At 65.1% G+C, this 7,506-nt stretch overlaps 3 non-coding genes across 3 annotated transcripts; all 3 read right to left on the bottom strand.

The window, feature by feature from the left end:
- Nucleotides 1-1,518: 1,518 nt before the first annotated feature.
- On the bottom strand, nucleotides 1,519-1,637 carry LOC127234836 (5S ribosomal RNA). Its single transcript, XR_007835654.1, has one exon. It is a non-coding gene; the product is annotated as a 5S ribosomal RNA (ribosomal RNA).
- Nucleotides 1,638-4,228: 2,591 nt separating this feature from the next.
- Nucleotides 4,229-4,347, bottom strand: LOC127234835 (5S ribosomal RNA). The gene has a single exon (XR_007835653.1). It is a non-coding gene; the product is annotated as a 5S ribosomal RNA (ribosomal RNA).
- A 2,591-nt stretch (nucleotides 4,348-6,938) lies between these two features.
- Nucleotides 6,939-7,057, bottom strand: LOC127234834 (5S ribosomal RNA). Its single transcript, XR_007835652.1, has one exon. It is a non-coding gene; the product is annotated as a 5S ribosomal RNA (ribosomal RNA).
- Nucleotides 7,058-7,506: the final 449 nt, after the last annotated feature.

The following is a 7,506-nucleotide window of genomic DNA, read 5'->3' as shown; positions in this document are numbered from 1 at the left end:
TAGTCCTCCCCATCTCCCCCAGGACATCCCCCCTCCTCCCAGAGAATCCAGGAAGACCAGCAGGGTGGCTGGCAGCGGGTTAGAGGGAGTGTTTGTGTGAGCCTGCGTACTTACCTGTGCATTTGCTCACGTGCGCGCGCGCGCGCGTCTGTGTGTGCGTGTGCGTGCGTGTGTGCGTGTGTGCGTGTTGGTGGGTGGGGGCCAGGAAGAATCTTGGTTCACTCTTAGGAACTTGGAACGCAGGCTCCTAGGCTCCCAGTTCTGCTCTCATCCCATCCCACCCCACCCCACCCCACTCCACCCCACCCCACCCCACCCCACCCCACCCCCACCCCACCCCACTCCATCCCTCCCCGAAGTCCATCCGCACCGCCAGTGCTGCCATCCATTCGTCCTCGTGAAGCCTCTCACCGCCCATGGGAGAAGGGAGAAGGGCACGCTTGCCAGCGTAGAAGATGTTCCTGGATCGATGGAGCCTGGAGCCGACGGAACTTGGAACGTAGAACTTGGAAGTTGGGTCTTGGCGCTGTGCCGGTGGGCGCTGGGGGTTGTGGGGGCGGTGGCAGGTCTGGATCCAGAATCATCTTGGGCTATGTATCCTCAGTTCCTTCCACCGGGCCACACGGCCACCCAATCTCCCTCCATCAACCAAGAGCCAAGGGCCGCCTGCCTGCCTGTTCCTTCCCCGGCCACCTCTGGGTCTGACCGCGCGCCACCTTCTCGCGGACGGACTGACATCATAAGCAAGCATGGCTTCGGGTGGCACGTGAAGCCCACAGCACAGACCTCTCTCGGCTCTGGGTGGCCAGTTTCCCTGATAGTTGCACCGGCTTAGTGGAACAGCACCCGAACCGTGCGTGACTTTCTCTTGCCCTGAGCCAGGAGCTTCCATGCTCTCGAGTCAAGAAGCCTCCAACTGTTGACATCTTGCGTCCCGTCCCATACCGTACCGTGGCCCGTGGCCCGTCCGATCCCATCATGGCTCGCACAGCCACCCACACCCACCTTCCCATGGGAGTCGCAGAGGGCACCCCTGCGTGTGCTGCACTCCCAACGGGGCCTACAGGCACACAACACACACACACACAGACAGACTGACAGGCACACACTCTCCTATGCACGCAAGCACGCTGAAACACAAGCATGCACGGAGGGAAGGGATCGGTGCCTACACAGACAGACAGACAGACAGACAGACAGACAGACAGACAGACACACACACACACACACACACACACACACACAAGCACGCCCATATGCAGACAACCTGTAGCAGGCGGTTCTCAGCCTGGGTGCTTCTGGGATTCCCACTCGGGGGTTTGCCCTCCCTCCTCGTGGGTTTCCTGCCCGCCTGAGGGCTCTGAGCGGTGGGTGAATTTCGAAGGTTGTGGCGGTGGGCTGGGGGTGTGGTGGGGAGGGGCTGTTTCCGGGGTGCGGATGGATGGGGGTGTCCTGGCCAGTGCTGGCTCTCGGCCCGCCGGCCTTGAAGGCCCCAAAGGGCCAAAAGGGCAGCCAAAAAGCCTACAGCACCCGGTATTCCCAGGCGGTCTCCCATCCAAGTACTAACCAGGCCCGACCCTGCTTAGCTTCCGAGATCAGACGAGATCGGGCGCGTTCAGGGTGGTATGGCCGTAGACGAGGGCGGCTGTCGCCGCGACGCCCCATCAGCCTGCTGCTGCGGCTGCTGCTGCGCTTGCCAGCCTGCCACCGGCCGAGCCCAGCCGAGCCCAGCCCACCACCGACCGGCCCTGAGCTGAGCCCGGCTCAAACCTCAGCCAGCCCCGCGCCAGCGCTCCCGCCCCCCTGCCTGCCACCTAGGCCCTCCTCAGCACTCTGCCCCAGCCCGGAGCAGGGGCCCAGGGCCAGCCGTTGCCACCCTTTCCTCCCCCGCCCCACGGACCTCCACTCCCCTCCCTTCATCGGGCACCCTCACCGGGCCCCAGCCGTGCCTGCCCCCGCCAGGTGTGCTGGCCCCCCAGGGCCTGCTCCTCCCTTTCCCTCGGCCTCGGCTCCAGTGTGCACGCGCCTCGCCTCTCGCTCCCCCCGTGGGGAATCCACGGGTGTCGGCTCGGACCCTACGGGGGGGCCTTCCAGGGCAGGAGGGCAGGAGGGCAGGAGGGCAGGGGAGGGCTTTGGACCCCGACCCCCGACCCGCCCCACCTGGGGCCTGTTGCCCTGCAGCTAGCCAGCTGCAGCTCCTTGCCTCGGGGCGGATTGGAGCCCTCCTCTGACCTGCAGGCCATTTCTGTGCCCGGCGGAGCAGGCGTGGGATCAGGGTTAGGGGTGCGAATGGGGGTGCGGGCGTCGGAAGAGGAGAGGTGCGAGGCTCATCCCAGGCTGCGGAGTGCGCTTTGCAGCTTTCTCTTCCCGATGAGCGTCTACCGCTGGCTTCCAGGGCAGGTGCCCAGGAAGGCGCAGGCAAGGCGTCGGGATGGCTTCTGTCATCCTCCCAGACGGGGGAAGATACTCTCCTGCAGGTGCTCTCCCGCGCGGTGCCAGGACGGATCGGATCGGGTGCTCGCTGGGCAGGGCGGTCATCCTATCACCCTCGGGCGGGGCACGCTTGGGGGGAACCTGTTGACTCCTGCTCCTGCAAATCGTCCTCCCTCTGCTCCCGCTACTCCTCCTCCTCCTCCTCCTCCTCTCTCTCTGCCACTCTTCCACCTCCTGGTCCTTTCTCTGGTCCTCCTCTTCGTCCTCATCCACATCCTCCTCCTAGTCCTCCCCATCTCCCCAGGACATCCCCCCTCCTCCCAGAGAATCCAGGAAGACCAGCAGGGTGGCTGGCAGCGGGTTAGAGGGAGTGTTTGTGTGAGCCTGCGTACTTACCTGTGCATTTGCTCACGTGCGCGCGCGCGCGCGTCTGTGTGTGCGTGTGCGTGCGTGTGTGCGTGTGTGCGTGTTGGTGGGTGGGGGCCAGGAAGAATCTTGGTTCACTCTTAGGAACTTGGAACGCAGGCTCCTAGGCTCCCAGTTCTGCTCTCATCCCATCCCACCCCACCCCACCCCACTCCACCCCACCCCACCCCACCCCACCCCACCCCACCCCACCCCACTCCATCCCTCCCCGAAGTCCATCCGCACCGCCAGTGCTGCCATCCATTCGTCCTCGTGAAGCCTCTCACCGCCCATGGGAGAAGGGAGAAGGGCACGCTTGCCAGCGTAGAAGATGTTCCTGGATCGATGGAGCCTGGAGCCGACGGAACTTGGAACGTAGAACTTGGAAGTTGGGTCTTGGCGCTGTGCCGGTGGGCGCTGGGGGTTGTGGGGGCGGTGGCAGGTCTGGATCCAGAATCATCTTGGGCTATGTATCCTCAGTTCCTTCCACCGGGCCACACGGCCACCCAATCTCCCTCCATCAACCAAGAGCCAAGGGCCGCCTGCCTGCCTGTTCCTTCCCCGGCCACCTCTGGGTCTGACCGCGCGCCACCTTCTCGCGGACGGACTGACATCATAAGCAAGCATGGCTTCGGGTGGCACGTGAAGCCCACAGCACAGACCTCTCTCGGCTCTGGGTGGCCAGTTTCCCTGATAGTTGCACCGGCTTAGTGGAACAGCACCCGAACCGTGCGTGACTTTCTCTTGCCCTGAGCCAGGAGCTTCCATGCTCTCGAGTCAAGAAGCCTCCAACTGTTGACATCTTGCGTCCCGTCCCATACCGTACCGTGGCCCGTGGCCCGTCCGATCCCATCATGGCTCGCACAGCCACCCACACCCACCTTCCCATGGGAGTCGCAGAGGGCACCCCTGCGTGTGCTGCACTCCCAACGGGGCCTACAGGCACACAACACACACACACACAGACAGACTGACAGGCACACACTCTCCTATGCACGCAAGCACGCTGAAACACAAGCATGCACGGAGGGAAGGGATCGGTGCCTACACAGACAGACAGACAGACAGACAGACAGACAGACAGACACACACACACACACACACACACACACACACAAGCACGCCCATATGCAGACAACCTGTAGCAGGCGGTTCTCAGCCTGGGTGCTTCTGGGATTCCCACTCGGGGGTTTGCCCTCCCTCCTCGTGGGTTTCCTGCCCGCCTGAGGGCTCTGAGCGGTGGGTGAATTTCGAAGGTTGTGGCGGTGGGCTGGGGGTGTGGTGGGGAGGGGCTGTTTCCGGGGTGCGGATGGATGGGGGTGTCCTGGCCAGTGCTGGCTCTCGGCCCGCCGGCCTTGAAGGCCCCAAAGGGCCAAAAGGGCAGCCAAAAAGCCTACAGCACCCGGTATTCCCAGGCGGTCTCCCATCCAAGTACTAACCAGGCCCGACCCTGCTTAGCTTCCGAGATCAGACGAGATCGGGCGCGTTCAGGGTGGTATGGCCGTAGACGAGGGCGGCTGTCGCCGCGACGCCCCATCAGCCTGCTGCTGCGGCTGCTGCTGCGCTTGCCAGCCTGCCACCGGCCGAGCCCAGCCGAGCCCAGCCCACCACCGACCGGCCCTGAGCTGAGCCCGGCTCAAACCTCAGCCAGCCCCGCGCCAGCGCTCCCGCCCCCCTGCCTGCCACCTAGGCCCTCCTCAGCACTCTGCCCCAGCCCGGAGCAGGGGCCCAGGGCCAGCCGTTGCCACCCTTTCCTCCCCCGCCCCACGGACCTCCACTCCCTCCCTTCATCGGGCACCCTCACCGGGCCCCAGCCGTGCCTGCCCCCGCCAGGTGTGCTGGCCCCCCCAGGGCCTGCTCCTCCCTTTCCCTCGGCCTCGGCTCCAGTGTGCACGCGCCTCGCCTCTCGCTCCCCCCGTGGGGGAATCCACGGGTGTCGGCTCGGACCCTACGGGGGGGCCTTCCAGGGCAGGAGGGCAGGAGGGCAGGAGGGCAGGGGAGGGCTTTGGACCCCGACCCCCGACCCGCCCCACCTGGGGCCTGTTGCCCTGCAGCTAGCCAGCTGCAGCTCCTTGCCTCGGGGCGGATTGGAGCCCTCCTCTGACCTGCAGGCCATTTCTGTGCCCGGCGGAGCAGGCGTGGGATCAGGGTTAGGGGTGCGAATGGGGGTGCGGGCGTCGGAAGAGGAGAGGTGCGAGGCTCATCCCAGGCTGCGGAGTGCGCTTTGCAGCTTTCTCTTCCCGATGAGCGTCTACCGCTGGCTTCCAGGGCAGGTGCCCAGGAAGGCGCAGGCAAGGCGTCGGGATGGCTTCTGTCATCCTCCCAGACGGGGGAAGATACTCTCCTGCAGGTGCTCTCCCGCGCGGTGCCAGGACGGATCGGATCGGGTGCTCGCTGGGCAGGGCGGTCATCCTATCACCCTCGGGCGGGGCACGCTTGGGGGGAACCTGTTGACTCCTGCTCCTGCAAATCGTCCTCCCTCTGCTCCCGCTACTCCTCCTCCTCCTCCTCCTCCTCCTCCTCCTCTCTCTCTGCCACTCTTCCACCTCCTGGTCCTTTCTCTGGTCCTCCTCTTCGTCCTCATCCACATCCTCCTCCTAGTCCTCCCCATCTCCCCAGGACATCCCCCCTCCTCCCAGAGAATCCAGGAAGACCAGCAGGGTGGCTGGCAGCGGGTTAGAGGGAGTGTTTGTGTGAGCCTGCGTACTTACCTGTGCATTTGCTCACGTGCGCGCGCGCGCGCGTCTGTGTGTGCGTGTGCGTGCGTGTGTGCGTGTGTGAGTGTTGGTGGGTGGGGGCCAGGAAGAATCTTGGTTCACTCTTAGGAAATTGGAACGCAGGCTCCTAGGCTCCCAGTTCTGCTCTCATCCCATCCCACCCCACCCCACCCCACTCCACCCCACCCCACCCCACCCCACCCCACCCCACTCCTCCATCCCTCCCCGAAGTCCATCCGCACCGCCAGTGCTGCCATCCATTCGTCCTCGTGAAGCCTCTCACCGCCCATGGGAGAAGGGAGAAGGGCACGCTTGCCAGCGTAGAAGATGTTCCTGGATCGATGGAGCCTGGAGCCGACGGAACTTGGAACGTAGAACTTGGAAGTTGGGTCTTGGCGCTGTGCCGGTGGGCGCTGGGGGTTGTGGGGGCGGTGGCAGGTCTGGATCCAGAATCATCTTGGGCTATGTATCCTCAGTTCCTTCCACCGGGCCACACGGCCACCCAATCTCCCTCCATCAACCAAGAGCCAAGGGCCGCCTGCCTGCCTGTTCCTTCCCCGGCCACCTCTGGGTCTGACCGCGCGCCACCTTCTCGCGGACGGACTGACATCATAAGCAAGCATGGCTTCGGGTGGCACGTGAAGCCCACAGCACAGACCTCTCTCGGCTCTGGGTGGCCAGTTTCCCTGATAGTTGCACCGGCTTAGTGGAACAGCACCCGAACCGTGCGTGACTTTCTCTTGCCCTGAGCCAGGAGCTTCCATGCTCTCGAGTCAAGAAGCCTCCAACTGTTGACATCTTGCGTCCCGTCCCATACCGTACCGTGGCCCGTGGCCCGTCCGATCCCATCATGGCTCGCACAGCCACCCACACCCACCTTCCCATGGGAGTCGCAGAGGGCACCCCTGCGTGTGCTGCACTCCCAACGGGGCCTACAGGCACACAACACACACACACACAGACAGACTGACAGGCACACACTCTCCTATGCACGCAAGCACGCTGAAACACAAGCATGCACGGAGGGAAGGGATCGGTGCCTACACAGACAGACAGACAGACAGACAGACAGACAGACAGACACACACACACACACACACACACACACACAAGCACGCCCATATGCAGACAACCTGTAGCAGGCGGTTCTCAGCCTGGGTGCTTCTGGGATTCCCACTCGGGGGTTTGCCCTCCCTCCTCGTGGGTTTCCTGCCCGCCTGAGGGCTCTGAGCGGTGGGTGAATTTCGAAGGTTGTGGCGTGGGCTGGGGGTGTGGTGGGGAGGGGCTGTTTCCGGGGTGCGGATGGATGGGGGTGTCCTGGCCAGTGCTGGCTCTCGGCCCGCCGGCCTTGAAGGCCCCAAAGGGCCAAAAGGGCAGCCAAAAAGCCTACAGCACCCGGTATTCCCAGGCGGTCTCCCATCCAAGTACTAACCAGGCCCGACCCTGCTTAGCTTCCGAGATCAGACGAGATCGGGCGCGTTCAGGGTGGTATGGCCGTAGACGAGGGCGGCTGTCGCCGCGACGCCCCATCAGCCTGCTGCTGCGGCTGCTGCTGCGCTTGCCAGCCTGCCACCGGCCGAGCCCAGCCGAGCCCAGCCCACCACCGACCGGCCCTGAGCTGAGCCCGGCTCAAACCTCAGCCAGCCCCGCGCCAGCGCTCCCGCCCCCTGCCTGCCACCTAGGCCCTCCTCAGCACTCTGCCCCAGCCCGGAGCAGGGGCCCAGGGCCAGCCGTTGCCACCCTTTCCTCCCCCGCCCCACGGACCTCCACTCCCTCCCTTCATCGGGCACCCTCACCGGGCCCCAGCCGTGCCTGCCCCCGCCAGGTGTGCTGGCCCCCCCAGGGCCTGCTCCTCCCTTTCCCTCGGCCTCGGCTCCAGTGTGCACGCGCCTCGCCTCTCGCTCCCCCCGTGGGGAATCCACGGGTGTCGGCTCGGACCCTACGGGGGGGC

The sequence above is a fragment of the Phodopus roborovskii genome, unplaced genomic scaffold, assembly GCF_943737965.1.
Source record: "Phodopus roborovskii unplaced genomic scaffold, PHOROB, whole genome shotgun sequence".
Lineage (NCBI taxonomy): Eukaryota > Metazoa > Chordata > Mammalia > Rodentia > Cricetidae > Phodopus > Phodopus roborovskii.
The sequence above is the reverse complement of the archived record's forward strand: the minus strand, read 5'-3'. Positions and strand labels throughout refer to the sequence as shown.